Source organism: Moschus berezovskii, chromosome 24 (assembly GCF_049115385.1).
Source record: "Moschus berezovskii isolate FMDL1 chromosome 24, NW_MosBer_1.0, whole genome shotgun sequence".
In the NCBI taxonomy this organism is placed as follows: domain Eukaryota; kingdom Metazoa; phylum Chordata; class Mammalia; order Artiodactyla; family Moschidae; genus Moschus; species Moschus berezovskii.
The window spans coordinates 17272105-17288158 of NC_142483.1; the positions used below are offsets into that span (position 1 = coordinate 17272105).

The following is a 16054-nucleotide window of genomic DNA, read 5'->3' on the forward strand; positions in this document are numbered from 1 at the left end:
CTGATCCAGAATCAGGGGCTGCAGTTAGCGGGCTGCACTTTTCTCTCTTCTCGGCAGACACTGCTGGACGCCCATAGTGTTCTTTCCTGCCGAGCCTGGACTTGACTTTCGAGTCCCTTTGCCGTGTGGTGCTCCGGGTAACCATTTAGTCCTTAATTGTCTCCAGGAAACTACCTGAATTTGACCTCCCCTTCATCTACAATGGCTTGAATTTTACCCTGTGAAGAGTGTACAAAGCCCCTTGTGCCCAGTGGGCTGCGGGTGATGGCCTCATCACCTCATCATCAGCTGCCCCGAGCGCCTTCCTGACGGCATGCTGTCCTTCACAGCCCGAGCCTTGGCCCTTACTCTTCCCTCTTCTGTTTGAGCACTCATTAAAAAAATATATATGTATATTTTTTAATTTATTATTTATTTATCTGGCTGCATCAGGTTTTAGTTGCAGCATGTGGGATCTAGTTCTCAGGCTAGGGATTGAACCCAGGCTCCCTGCTTTGGTAACTTGGCATCTTAGCCACTGGACCACCAGGCAAAGTCCCCACTCATTTTTTTCCTCTTAGTTTAGGATCCAGTTCAGGTGCCTCCTCCCTCAGAGAATCTGTCTTCAAATCCCCCATGTGGAGGTCATCGTTTTCTCTTGTGTTCCCACAGCACCATCCACACAAATTGTAATAAGTCTCATATAAAATGGCCACAGTTCTGTTTATGACCACAGCCCTCCACAGACCAGCCTCAAAGCCCTGTGATCTTACATTACTATCATGGTTTCTGCTTGCTAAGAGTGCCAGGATTGTTTTTCTCTTTGCATCTACACATTTTGTTGTTGTTTGGTTTGGTTTCTGTCCTCGTCGCACCTGAAGGCATGTGGGATCTTAGTTTTCTGACCAGGGATCAAACCCATGCCCCCTGCAGTGGAAGCTCAGAATCCTAACCACTGGACCACCAGGGAATTCCCTACATCTACTCATTTTTATGTTCTTTCATTTCAAAAAGAAGCTATAGAACACAATCATAAATAGAAAGCCACTATCACTTGCCATAAAGGATCAGTTCAGTTCAGTCGCTCAGTCGTGACCGACTCTTTGCAATCCCATGAATCACAGCACGGCAGTCCATAGGTCACTCCAAAAATAAAATCCATGGAAACAAGTGTTACTACATTTTTGAAAAGCTTGTTTAACACTCTGAGCCTGAGGCTTGCCTAGAACTGGGATGTGATTCTTCATGAACCAACCCCAAATCTAGCAGTTTTCACCTCAGTCATCTGCCCTGCCCCTCCTTGAGAGAAGCTGCCTTTTCTTGGAAAAGCCTATGCTGAGTCTCAGCAGGAGCATAGCGCCCAGAAGAGACAGATCTCCGGAGATGCTGAATGATTTGATACTCTAACCCCAACCTCCCCGCCTTGTTTACTGCAAAAGTAAGAATTGTTTAAGGATCATGAGAACAGTGAGTGGAAAATAATGTGACTTTGGTAGTTCACTGCCTCTGACTCCCTGATGGCTCAGCAGGTAAAGAATCCGCCTGCCATGCCAAAGACACAGCAGATACAGGTTCAGTCCCTGAGTTGGGAAGATTCCCTTGGAGAAGGGAAATGGCGACCCACTCCAGTATTCTTGCTTTGGAAATCCTATGGATAGAGAGAGAAGCCTGGTGGGCTGCAGTCCATGGATTTGCAAGAATTGGACAACTGAGCGACTGATGCAAGCCAGACTGGTAGGAAGGACTTGGTTAGATTAGGGTTTGATAGATGAAAAAAAAAATGATGGGAATGTGATTCCACCTTTGAGTAAACTCTTATGGAAAATGATGCCTTGGGTCTCTGTTCTTTGCAATTTACATCTAGGGAAGGCCTGATGATGCAGATACTACCAGTTCATAGATGGGAAAAGTGATGCCCAGAGGCCTGATGACCTGGAGCTAGCCTGACTGGGTGGAACTAGGTTACCACCATCACACCTTGATTTCCCATGTAGGATATTTCCTATTAGACTTATGTCGTTGTTTAGTCACTGAGTCGTGTCCGACTCTTTTGCGACCCCATGGACTGTATTTCGCCAGGCTCCTCTCTCCATGGGATTCTCCAGACAAGAATACTGGAGCCAGGTGGTCATTTCCTTCTCCAGGGAATCTTCTAAACCCAGGGATCAAACCTGTGTCTCCTGCACTGGCAGGTGGATTCTTTACCACTGAGCCACCTGGAAAGCTCCCAGACTTTTCCTCTGCTGTAATTCAAGTTGCTGAGCAACAAACTAGAACCACAGTGGCTTTCTTGGAAACTTATCAGACTTCTTGGAAACATATTGGGGCTTCTTTTCCTTGCAAAGGATTCAGAAGTACTCTGATTTGCCCTTGAAAGAATGCCAGTCAGTTTATTGCCTGTTCTCCTCTTTGCCCAGAATGGTACCATACCGTGTTTTATTGGTGGGTGGGGAGCTTCAGGGTTTGGCCTCAGTTGTTCAACACGTGCACATGTTCCCAGCGAGGAGGTGAGATCTCACATTGTGAAGAGATGCACCGGAAGCGAGCCAGCTCCTTGGGACTCTGCCGCAGCAAAACTCCAGGCTGTGCTGGGACGTCTGACCTCTTCAACTTGCCTGTAGGATTAGTATTTGTTGGATTATAGTACACTCTGACCCAGGGAGCAAAAACCAATAGGACAGTCGCTGAATCTGGAGGGGTGTGTGAATAAACAGCTGCATTCCACCCCCATGGAACTGGCCTCTGACCAGCAGCCTGATGGCTGTTTACCTTTCACTCTTTTGGAGCCTTTGGCCTTCTCCTTCAGCGGGGTGGGCAGCCTCCCGGGCTATGGATGCAAGTCCTGATTGGGAGGAAGGGACTTAGATCTCAGGGCACAGCTTCTTTAAAACATATTCCCCCCTCCATCCCCTCCTCTTCATAGGTGAAGGTTGAGTGTATTTGATTTTTTTCTTTTCTCTCTAAATCTTCATTGTTTTAGATCACAAAATAGATACGTGCTTGTTAAAAAAAAGCTTGAGTATTATGCATTATAAGTGAGGTAGGGTGTGACTGGAGTACTAACCCTAGTGACTGAGTGCCTAGTAGGTACTCGGTGGCTTTTTCTGCCTCATCTCAGTTGGTCTTCACACACGGTCAGAGGAGTAGTGTTAATCCCCATTTTACAGAGGAGGAGCCTGACGCTGCAACGAAGATCACCCCACTGGTGCGCAGGTGACTGAGCCTGGACTAGTAGCACCAAGTCTGTGGAGCTCTGAAGGCCAGAGCTCTGTGCGGTGTGTTTCTGGAGGAAAGTAGTTTGATTCAGTATCACTTTACTTGTAACAGAATGAGCTCATGTTGTTTGTTTTCAGAAGAGAAGCCATACAGATTATTGCCATTTATAAAACAAGAAGGCGTGTGAGCAAAGATCTCCAGAGATGAATTGTCAGCTGTGTTCATCCGTCTCAGGCCGCTCCGTGCCCCTGTGTGCTGGTTAGTCTTTGAGCCAAAGCATACCCAGGCCGGGATGCTGGCAGGCTTCGGTCGGGTGTGACTCCTTGCTTTTCCTGAGCAAGCCTCCCCACTGCCCAAACCACACCACCACTGGGGCAAGCCCATGAGGTCTAAGCCAACCTTTGCATTCCTAACTTAGCTTCCAAATAACGGGAGCTTATCCACTCCCACTGCTTTGGTATCTCAGGCAGTCTTCAGCTGGAAAACAAACATTACCTGCCTTGAACTTTTGCCAAGCAGCCTCAATTGCAGCCTTGGGATCCGTGGACCCTCCTTGTAGCAAGCTAAGGCTGAAGCAGCAGTGTGATTGTGCAGAGTCCTCTGGGCTGTGCTTTACAAACCCACCTCACAAATTCGTGCATGGCTGTCTTTGTTGGCTTCCCTTAGGAGGCCTCACAGCCTGTCTGGAGTGTCAGCGGCTAGGTGGTCCCTGCCACACACACTGTCAGGCAAGCCCCATAAGGGACTCACCCTGCTGCGTTGCCCTGGATGCCCTCACTGCTTTCTTTTTAGAGAATCTCATTAGAGAAGTTAGAGATTTTAGCATTCCTGAGATTCTTTCTGTGGTCAATTGTGTAAACCATTTCATTTCTTCAGTTTCCCGGTTGACCCCATTCTTTTCTTGACCCTCCATGGGACTGTCAGGTGCAGGCCTATTCTGCATTCTTGGCAAAGCTGCCTGGGTTTGGTTTCTGTGGGTTTTCTGCCACCGAGGTTGAACACGTCTTCTTGACTTCTGAACACATTCTGACCCATCCCAGCTTGATTTCTAAATCTGGCCTGGAAACGCGGCTGTAGAGAACTTACTCTGCTCTTTCACACTCTTGAACTCCTGATTTGCATTCGCTGTTTGGATACTGTGTCTCATTAGTCTGTGTTGTGGTTTGTTCCCCTTGTAGGAACTTTTGTGTCTATAGGTTTGTCCTCTCTTTCATCTTATGCCAGAAGCAGTTCTCAGGTTCTTACCCTACAGGTGATTTAATGCTGGGAATATTTATGGCAGCTAGCCTGGTGCTGGGAGGGAATTCATTCTAGAAGGCCGAGGATTGGATCATGTTGTTCTATTGACCAAGGTCATTAGACTTGTCTTCAGTTCTTCTGATGGACTGGGATGGAATTGGGAAATTTCATGGAATGTTCTCTGCAGTGTTGAGTAATATTGAGAAAATGTGTGTCTCATTTTAGCTGTGTAGACCAGATAAGTCATTCCCGTGATATATTAGGCACCATTTTTTAAAGTGAAGTGAGAGAAACCCACTTGAGCCTGTTTAGGTGATAAAACTGTTCTTTTGTTAGGAAGGTTTATCAAGTTTTTTTTTTTTTTTTTTTTTTAAGTTGTGTGTGGTAGAAACCCATATGAAGCTACTTAAAAAAAAAGCCACTTTGCCCAGGAACTACAAGTCCCGTAGTAGAGCTCCTCCCAAGCATGGCTGGGTCCCCAGCTTCAAACGCGTTATCAGTGCTTGATTTTCTCATCTCTTTTGGTCCTTTTGGGCTCCATGTGGTGGCAGAATAGCTTTTGGCCTCCCAGATTCAAGTCTAGCCAGAAAAGAGAGAGAATGAGAGTGGCAAACGGAATTGTTGCTTGTGACTCCCATACAAGTCCCAGGATTTGATGACCCTCTAGTCATATATGCCTAGCTCTGAACCAACTTCTGTGCTTAGGGGCACCTGTCACATTTACCCTACCCGATGCCTAGCATCAGAAACAACTAGTGACCCTTACAGATAACTGTGGGTTCACAGACCTGGGGCAGTCCTGCGGTGGGGCTCAGGAAGACTTGGAACCAGGAATCAGGAAGCCATGGAGACTGCCTCTGGTTTCTGTTTCCCTGGAGTCTATTTTGTTTCCTTCTCTCTGTAGATGAGCCCTACTAGCACCCCACACATCACAACTGTCCCACGGCTCCTGACTGTTTCCATTTCACTCAGTCTAGCCATGTGCGGAGACCTCAAGGGAGAAAGTGATTCAGCTCATATTGGAGGTCCCACCCCAGTTCCTTTAGCTATGGAGATTGAGACTAGGGCTCTTTAAGACAAATCTGGGTGGGTGGAGCCTACCCAGATGTGATGTAGGCTGATGGTCCAGGAGGGACAGATGGTTGCTTCTCCTCATCTGGTTGAGAAGCCTTCTCTCTGCATTCTAGTTGTTGGTATAAATAGTGTCAAGGGCCTGTCTCCCAAGCTTGACTTCATTGAACGGAGTTCCAGCCCAGCTACAGGGTCGCCTGCTTCCTGCCTTGAAGCACCACCCAGGCTCAGCACTTCGGGACCTCTCTGAGCACTCCTGTCTGCTCCAACATGGGCCCTTCCTTCCTGCAGAGGAGACGGCACCGTCTGAGAGGCATGAATGGGAATTTCCTCCTTCCAGGCCCAAGTCGGCATGACTCGGGATGGCTTCGACTGGAAAAACTGAATCAAAGTGTGTGCTTAGGCCAAGGATTTCCCCAAACACTAATCAGCACTGATTACTTCCAGCGTGTTGCCTTTGGCTCTGCAGAGAGTTTTGTCCATTGTGGCTGCAGTGTCTGGCTCCTGCTGCTTAGAAGATGAGAAATGAGCTTGTAGGGATGAGCCCGAGTGAAGGGCTGTCCCTTAGCCAAACCGACCTTTACTAGGTGTGAAAAACCCTAATTACTGAATTCATAGGTCATTGGCTGGCCTTTTCCTCCAGCATTAACACTTGGGGGTGGAGGGTCATGATATTGCTGCTGAAATGAAATCCTGAAAATGTGTTGAGGGAAGCTTCTATAAAAATCCTTGCGCATTGTTGAAAATGACTTTTCTCCTCTGTCTTTTGAATTGAGCCCAAATGCTAAGTATGAATAGAGATGCCATGCTCCAATCCCAAGGTCATCTAAAGGAAGTAAAGCAATTCTGTGTACCTGAAACTTGATCTTGGATGAACTGAATGCAGGTTTATTATTGAGTCCGTGAAAGTTCACTAACTGTGCTGTGAAAAATAGCAGTAAAAAACTTGTAGTTGGTTCTTATAGAGTGACTTGGAGAGCCTTGAAATGCTTTCTGGTCAGATCCTGAGTTTACAGCCTGGAAGATAAGAGCTCAGAGAGGGACAGGGTGTGCTCAAGGTCACACAGGGCATTGTGGCTAGGTTAGATCCCAGACCACCGCGTCCCAGGCCTCTGGGATTTGGCTTATCTTAGTCCTGCCTGGTCTTGAATTTAAGGCTTCCCTGGTGGCTCAGATGGTAAAGAATCTGCTTGAAGTACAGGAGACCCGGGTTTGATCCCTAGGTAGGGAGATCCCCTGGAGAAGGGCATGGGAACCCTCTCCAGTATTCTTGCCTGGAGAATCCCATGGACAGAGGAGCCAGGTGGACTACAGTCCATGGGGTCACAAAGAGCCAGACACGACTGATTAACACTTTTTCTTTTTTCTCGGTCCTGCCTGTAACTGCCTTCTGCTGGGAAGGATGAGGCAGAACTTAAGAGTCTGGATTAATGGATAGGATTTAAAAAAATAAAGCAGCTTTACTGAAATATAATTCAAACGTCACAAAATTCACCCCTTCAAACTGTGTTATTTTTAGTATGTTCACAGAAATGTACTACCATCACCAGTATAGAATTTTAGAACACTTTTATCCCTGCTCCCTACCCTGCAAAGAAACCCATTAGCAGTCACTCCCCATGCTTCCCTCCACCCAGGCCCCAGTAGCCACAGATTTGTTTCTCTGTATAGATTTGCCAATTCTGGACATTCATATAGCAGAATCATACAACATGTGGTCTTTTTGTGATTGACTTCTTCTACTGAGCAGAATGTTTCCAAGATTCATCCCTGTTTATGGCCAAATGATGGAACGTAGAGGGATTGAATTTGAAAATAAGGCTAGAACGGTTTCAGATTTATTTTTCCTTTGCCTGGTAAGCTTTTTCCTGAGAAACCAGTCTCTACATTTGGAGATGAAATGAGAGACTTTCTCAGCCTTCCTAGATCTAAGCAGTTGCTATTGATACTGTTCTTAAATATTTTGACACCTGGGAGAAAAGTTGGTCTTTGGAAGAAAGTGTACTCTTTCTTGTATTGCCAAGAAAATTAATACATGTTAATTAACACAGATGCTCAAGTCAGAGTTGTAACGAACTTTTTCCTTATGTTTATTTTCCAAATACTTGACTTGTTTAGACATTTTTAATTTTAGCAATAACGTAATTTTTCTTGCTCTACCCAAATTCATTGGAAACTTTCAACCCTGCAGACAATATGAAAGAACAGTATAGTGCACTCACACGTAAATTTCTCCTGGAGTCTCCACTTGTTAATGTCTTTCTACTTTTACATACTTTTGTCACTCTCTGTAAGGATCCACATCACAGACCTATCTTTTATAGAACCCTTTGAGAGTACCCAGATCATGACCCTTCACTCCCACAGACTTCAGCAGGTTTCTCTAAGATAAAGGTCAAGTTTCCTAACCACAATGTCACTGCATACCCAAGAAGTTAGCTCTGATACAATAATGATATCTCACATAAAATCCCATGTGTCCTTTATGGTCAATTAAAAAAACCCAGGAACCAGTTGAAGATTATTCAGTTGAATTTGGTTTCAAAGTTACTTCAGCCTTTTCTTTAATTTAGAACAGCCCCCATCGTTTAAAAAAAAATTTTTTTTTTTCTTTTGCCTCAACATTGCCATTTTGGAAGAAGTTGGGCCAATTGTCTTGTAGAATTGGTGCTTTTTAAATGTTATGTGTGAGAATCACAGAGTTGGAGGATGTCTTGGTGAAGCTCACACTCTGATTCTGGAAGACACGGAGGGGCCTAGGAGTGAGCATTCCCAGCAGGCTTCCAGGTGACGCAAGTGCTTTCTGCCAGCAGACCACACTTGAAGAACCGAGGCTGGAGAGTGTTCCGTATTTTAGATTTGACTGTTTCCTCAGGATTAAATTCAAGTTAAACATTTGTGGCAAGTGCACTTCCCAAGGTCACGGGCACTTTCCCTTGCATCATGCCAAGAAGCACATCACATCAGTTTGTCCTATGGTTTGTGATGCTCAGTGCCGTCTCTTGATTGAAATGGTGCTTGCCAGCTCTCCATCGAAATAGTACCCTCCTCCTGTTGTAATCAATAAGTGATCTTTGAGACTGCATGAATATCTTGGTCCCCATAAGTTTTCACCCATTAATCAGCTTCTTGGGGGAGAAAAAAAAAACCATCTTGGGTTATAATCTCCAGGTGGCAACACTGCCTCTTATGTAATTAGCAATTAATTATATGGGTGTGTGAGTAATTTTTATTTTTTTAAATGTAGCTAGGGGCAGGTTCATTTCCATTTGTACTGTAAACATTGGCTTTTACAGTTTCCCAAATTTGGAAGCTTTATAGTCCAATTTTGTATGATTCCCTTGAGAAGTATTTACATCCCACAGCCAGGGGTAGTGTGGCATATTTTAAATGTCCACTAAAATAATTTTTTTAGCACCTCCTGAAGTTGCTTGCTAGGACTATTATTGGGACTGTTAAATATCCCACTGATTTCCAAAAATCATTCTTCTGTACTGGACAGACAATTCTCACATGTTATAAGCTTTTCTTTAAAAAAAAAAAAAACACCTGAAATAAAATGTTGGGTGGCCAGGAAGGGAGTGTTTGAATAGGAGCCACTGGAGAAGTGTCTCAGGAAGGTCTGACCCTTCCCTGACCCCCGGTCCCTAAGACACTGCCGAGGAGGGATTTCCATGTTAGGGCTGGGTTGGAGTGCATGACAGTTTTTCTAATCAGTCTAGAACCTTGAGCAGCTCCTTCACTGTGTGGTCTGGAGGTAGAAAGATTAGGGCTGGAGAGTGTTCAAACACCCCCCTGCCCCCCACCCACTGTCAGAAAAATGCTATCCGAAATTCCACCCCTAAACATCTCAGCAGCAGTATGACCAAGTTTCTGAGCCTCAGTTTCTCTGTCTGTGAAATGGGGATAATGATGGTCTTGGCCACTTAGGGTTGTTGGACACATGAAAGGAGATGATTGTGTGGAGTGCTTGACACAGGGCTGATTACCCAGTGGATGCATGTTGATTGAATGGATTTCTGGTCCTTAAAAAAGAGGTTTAAATCCTATTTTCACTTAAAACCTGTAAGTATATGTTTTCAAGGACACATGTTCTTGATATTATTTTTCACTGTTCAACAAATGAGTATTGGTCCATATTAACAGAGTCTGTGTAACATTTTGGTTTACTGAGCTAATTTAAGAAATGGGATCTTTAAGTTATATGTATTTATGCTCTTCTGTGCTGGGTATACTTAGGCTGATAGCAGGTTAAGTGAATGGGTTACCACTGGCCACTTTCAGAATCACCATTATTCTGGAAATGATGTCCTAATCAGGGGGGTTCATTCCACAGCTATTACCTGAGCTTTTCACTCTGTGTCAATCACTTCTTCAGTATCTGTGGAACCCATGTGTGGTGGCAGATCACCCACCACCCACTGTTTGGTGTAGAACCAGGACGTTTTCTGACAGTCACTGCCTTGACTGGAGGCCCGTGGTTTTCTTGCATAAACCACATTCACAGTGCATCATCCAGCTTCGAGTTGTGGCAACTTTAAGATGGGTTGTGCTGTGTTGTGCTTAGTCGCTCAGTTGTGGCCCGCTCTTTGCAGTCCCATGGCTTGCAGCCTGCCAGACCCCTCTGTCCATGGGGATTCTCCAGGCAAGAATACTGGAGTGGGTTGCCATTCCCTTCCCCAGGGGATCTTCCTAACCCAGGGATCGAACCCAGGTCTCCCCCATTACAGGTGGATTCTTTGCCATCTGAGCCAGCAGGGAAGCCCAAGAATACTGGAGTGGGTAGCCTATCCCTTCTCTAGGGAACCTTCCCAACCCAGGAACTGATCCAGGGTCTCCTGCATTGCAGGCAGATTCTTTACCAGCCAAATTACCAGGGAAGCCGCAGGGGATGGGGTAAGGTGGGGTAAGGATCTGGAAAGCATTGCAAGGGAACCTGAGTCTCTTGCGTTGGCAGGCAAGTTCTTTGCCACTGAGCCACCAGGGGAAGCCCGCAGTGATTTTCACCTATAGGTGATTCAACAGCTCCCATCCCACCCCCAATCTTTGTTTCCCCTAAAAAGTACTTGGTATGTGTGCCTTTTTTTCCCCACACCATTTCACATTTTGGGAGTAAGAGTGACTTACACATTTGTTGTAATGTGTAATTGACAGTTTAGGAAACTGATGTCAAACGAAGGGGTTAAGAGTTCCCTGTGGTGGTCCCCCAAGATTGCCAGAGAAAACAATTATATTTGAAGTTCAGATAAACAGTGAATATCTGTTTAGTAGAAGTGTGTTCCAAAAATGTCAAGCAGTTCTCTCATGTTACAAGTCATTGAACAGGACACACACTAAACAATTGATTGTCTGAATTCATATGTAACTGGATGTTCTGTATTTTATTTGCAAAATCTGGCAACCCTAGGTCCAGCTGTCTGCTCAGAAATGCCCAGGGTTTTCGTGTTTGCGGCAGGGTGCTATTTGCAGCTTCAGGAGTGTCCTAGGAGAGATCTGCTGAGGCATCTCATTAGTCTGTGGTTTAGCGCGCCGGGGTAGGGACCAGATTAGTAATTAGCTAACCTGACCTCACTCATGAGGAATGTGCTCTTGCTAGGTATTAGCGGGAGGTTTAAGCTCTCAGAGCCATTGTCAGAAGCCTGCCAGTGATGTCATCATCTGGAAAGCCAGAGCTCCAGCTTTGGTAATAAATGGAAATGGAGTTTCACAGGTGGGGTGCAGAGGAATTTATTCCGACAGGAAGCGTGATGGAGCCTCCCAGCCTGTGCACAGCCCCCAGCCAGGTTTTTGAATCCTGAAGAACAACCAGAAGCTTCTGACACGGCGTGCGATTACACCATTGGCCCAAGGCCCTGGAAAAATTGGCTTGCTCGCAGCGAACACTCCAAGAGCTACAAAGGGGGTGTCAGAACTGTTTAGCAGCTCTGAGTGGGCCCATAAATTGGGGAGGAAGGGAGGCGCATGTGGATATTGTTCATTAGACTGCTCAGAGTAGTTCTTGAAAATGCACACTTGGTACCTCCAGGGCCCGCATCATCTCTGTCATCTTGCCCTCTCCTGTGTGCGTGGGGCAGGGCTTAGGCAGTGGGGACAAGTCCTTAGGATTTACTCACTCACAGAACTCCCTTTTACCTTGAAATAGAGTGAACTTTACATTTTTTTTTTTTTTTTTCCAAAAGGGTAATTTGTTGTGCATGAGTGGGCTGTCAAACAAGTCCTGAGTGTGGTAACTATAGCCATTTCATTTTATCTGGAATCTCCCATAAAACATTCTGGAAAAAGACGGGTGGGAGTTCTTTCTGATCAGGTTTTGCGTTCAGGTTTCTGTGTCCTGTTGGAGGTTCCACTTAAGCTGCCGCCCACAGGAGCAGGGCTGCTCCTGGAAGTGTTGCTGGCAGGCATGCTTTGCTAGGTTGCGAAGGCTCTGGTGAGCAGGCAGGAAGTTCAGAACGTCGTTTCTGAAGGTCTGGCCTCCATGGTCTCTGGCTTTCTTGTTCAGTGAGAATTTGGAAGCATTGACCCTGAGTCTCCTGGTTGGCTCACATAATGGGGAGGCGGAGATGGATCCTCCCAGGCCCCTCTTTCCTTCCACATCATCCTCCTGGGGTCCCAGCACTCACTGGGACAGTGTCGCTGTGTGCTGGGCAAATAGTGCAGGCTCTGGGAGCCTCTGTTTTGGCGTCTGTAAACCATGGTTTTTGTGCCTCTTGTGGGCAAACTGCCGTAGCCAAGATGTTCAGTGTTTTGTGAGCTCTTACTCTGTGGGTGGCTTTTGATGATTGGGTATTTTAGAGGGTGTCATCGAAAGAGTTTGGCCTGGTCAGACTTTAGCTTTTGAATATGCCTTGTCACAGCCTGGCCATTTATCATTTGGGACCCTCGCCATCTCTCTGACCCGTCTGTAAAATGGGAGTGCCCCAGGCCTCTCCAGTGAGTGACTGGCTTGCCCCTCTCTTCTGCGACACCCTTCTACTCCTGTGTACAAGAATTCATTATTAATGTTGTTGTTCAGTCACTCAGTCATGTCTGACGTTTTGCAACCCCATGGACTGCAGCACGCCAGGCTTCCCTGTCCTTCACTATCTTGTCTAGTTTGCGCAAACTGATGTCCACTGGGTCAGTGATGCCATCCAACCATCTCATCCTCTGTCATCCCCTTTTCCTCCTGCCCTCAATCTTTCCCAGCTTCAGGGTCTTTTCAAATGAGTCAATTCTTTGCATCGGGTGGCCAAAGTATTGGAGCTTCAGCTTTAACATCAGTCCTTCCAATAAATATTCAGGGTTGATTTCCTTTAGGATTGATTGGTTTGATCCCCTTGCTGTCCAAAGGTATTACCCATTATTCGTGGGTATTCTCTAAAAAAGAACTGCAATGCAGTTCTAAGAGGACCGTTCAGATTCTTTGCAGCATCATTCTTCCAAGGAACTGGCAGAATCATCCTTTCTTTGTTTAGAACGTGGTTTCATTACTTAAAGACAAGTCTGTGAGAAAGGAGGCTTGACCCAATAGCCGAGGGCTGCACTGGGCTCCAGGCCACACTTGTTTTCTCTTTCCTCGTTCACTCCTCTTGGGGTCTGACTCAGGCTCATTCGCTGTCAAAGAGAGGGACCAGGGATGACCTCCTGGGTGGGGATTCTGGTGTAATTGGATTCATGTGTGGTCTGGCTGCTGCATGGGTCTGAACCCTGGCTGCGACCTTGGAACCAATGGGAAAGCTTTAACTATTAATGGTATTCTGGCCCCACCTCCAAGAAATGCAAATTTTATTTCCTTTTGGAGAAAGGGCAGTATGTTTTTATATTATTATTGTATTTTCTGGATTGAAACTCAAATGGTTTCTGTGAGTAGGAGAAGTGTTGAGGCTTAAAAAGACAAGTTGGACTAGCCAAGCCTGATTGGGAACCACAGTCATGACCATTGTTAACAGTAGAGCAGCCCTGATCTCTTGGGGGGCTGCTTGGAGGGATGGGATCACTGGGAGAGACGACTTCTTTTCTCACACTTCGAATATAATTTGAATTGATTGCAACATGCTATTTGATAACTAGGGAAATTTGATGATGATCAGGAAAAAACACTTTATAAGTATAAATATATAGCAGTACAAACATATGAAATGACTGGGATTCCTTCAAATTCAGAACTCCTTCCAACAAGGCTCCCCGGAGTTCAAAGCCTTTCTTTGTAACTAGACTTAAAAGAGCCCCAGTCCCAATCATTTGAATTCCCTCAGAGGTGGCTGATTGCTCCCCCTCCTCCCTCTGAGGGTGGATTTGATTGTTAACAATGGCCCAGCTACTTGGCACCCAGCCTGGTGAGTAAGACAGCTGAGTAAGAGGGGAAAACAGGGCCTTGGGTCAGAAAAACCAGGATAACAAGTGGCAGGATTTTCTTATCTGTTCAGAGAAGCCCCAGAAGCTGCAAAAGCTGCAGCCTCTGGACTGTTCTGTGGGCAGTGGCTGTGACATTTATGGGGAGGGCAGGCTGTCATCTCAGCAGCTGGGGCAGCAGCACTCAGCTTAGTGGCTCGTGGGCTGGTGAACGTCTGCTGTGCACAGTGACCCATCCACCCTAAGTGACTTCAGAGCTGCTGTGGCCAGAGTGCTCAGAGGATATGAGGAAGTGCAGCGGTTGTGTAACACCATGCCTTGCCTGCCCTGAGACAGACTGTACAGAAGGCTGGTTCAGGAGTCCCATGTTCACCCTGCTGCTTTTGTACTCTGCTCCAGCCAAGTCTAGTTTGTGTGCCTCCCCCATTCCCCATTCCCTGTGTTCATGGAGTGGGGGGCAGGCATTTGTGTCTCCCAGGACACTACTGTTTATGTCTCTCGGCACTGATGCCAAGGATGAATGGGAATTAAGTGTTCTCTGTTTCTCCCAGGTCTAGACACTGTCAACCCATTTTACAGATGAGGAAAATTGAGGCTTGAGAGGGTAAGATCTTGTGGTGGTAGTCGAATGGGGTGTTAACCCAAGTGGTTGTATCCCTCTGTACTTGTAGATCTGAAATTCATCTGGTAAATCTTTTAATTTCTGAAAGAAGGTTTTTTTTTTGGCTTGTGGAATCTTAGTTCTGTGACTGTGGATCAAACCTGGACTTGTAGCAGTGAGATCATGAAGTCCTAACCACTGAACAGCCAGAGAATTTCCCCAGAAAAAAGTTTTTAAATGACAGCTTGTGTTAGGTACCCAGTTCTAATTACAGTTTGTTCATTTCACAAACTTAGTGCTTTCTTTTTAATTTTAAAGTTCCTGTGCTAGGGATGTGGCCTTATCTTCAAATATGTCACAGAGAAGAAATAGCCAGAGAATGTGTCCAAGTTGCTATGGCAGGTTTTATAGGATACGGCTTCTCACAGTGCCTCCCAGAGAGCAGCAGTAAATTTCATCTGGGGTGTCTAGGAAGGCCTGAGGCAAAGGTGGCGTTGGAAGGGGCAGAGTCAAGAGACAGGATGTTTTGAGCTGCAGAACTGCTCGGGCAGAGTGTGGGGAGTGTGGAATGTGAGAGCGTCTGGAATCAGCCTCCGGCCTCAGTGCTTCGGACTCGTTGAGGCTGGGATGGAGCATCTGTTGTGCCATTAGCCGGTTGTGAAGAACCTCAAAAGGGTGGAAAAGGTCTTGGATAGGACTGTCTAGACATGTGCTACCTGCCAGCCATTTATGGGTGGTTAAATTGAAATTAACAGACTAAATAAAATGTACAGTTGAGCACTTCAGTCACACTAACCACATTTCAAGCGCTCAATAGTCCTGTGTGGCTTGTGGCTACTGTATTAGAAAGCACACATATAAGACATTTCCATCGTGGCAGAAAGTGCCTCTGAGCAGTTCTGCTGTTAGTAGTGGTGCTGTAGTTTGAACCATGGTCTGTGGAGCCAGATTTGGCCCTCTGCCTGTTCTTGTAAAATTTTATTGGCACACAGACCACACCCATTCCTGCATATCGTCTCCACTTTCTCACTCAGACAGTAGTTTTGAATAGTTCCAGCAGAGACCTCATGGCCAGTCAAACCTAAAACTTGGTGTTCAGTTGCTAGGTGGTGTCTGATTCTTTGCAACCCCATGGACGGTACCACGCCAGGCTCCTCTGTCCTCTACTATCTCCCGGAGTTTGCTGAAATTCATGTCCATTGACTCAGTGATGCTATCTAACCATCTCATCCTCTGCCGCCCTCCTCCTCCTTTTGTCTTCAACCTTTCCCAGCATCAAGGTCTTTTCCAGTGAATACGCTGTTCATGTCAGGTGGCCAGTGTTGGAGTTTCAGCTTCAACATCAGTCCTTCCAATGAACACCCAGGACTGATCTCCTTTAGGATGAACTGGTTGGATCTCCTTGCAGTCCAAGGGACTAAAGAATCTTCTCCAACACCACAATTCAAAAGCATCAATTTTTTGGTGCTCAGCTTTCTTTATAGTCCAACTCTCACATCCATACATGACCACTATAAAAACCATAGCTTTGACTAGATGGATCTTTGTTGGCACAGTGATATCTCTGCTTTTTAACGTGCTGTCTAGGTTTGTCATAGCTTTTCTTCCAAGGAGCAA

At 46.0% G+C, this 16054-nt stretch overlaps 1 protein-coding gene across 5 annotated transcripts in view; it reads left to right on the forward strand.

Annotated features, from left to right (window-relative positions):
* FLNB (filamin B) overlaps positions 1-16054 on the forward strand; it is a 140248-nt gene that overhangs the window by 25773 nt on the left and 98421 nt on the right. The window lies entirely within an intron of this gene.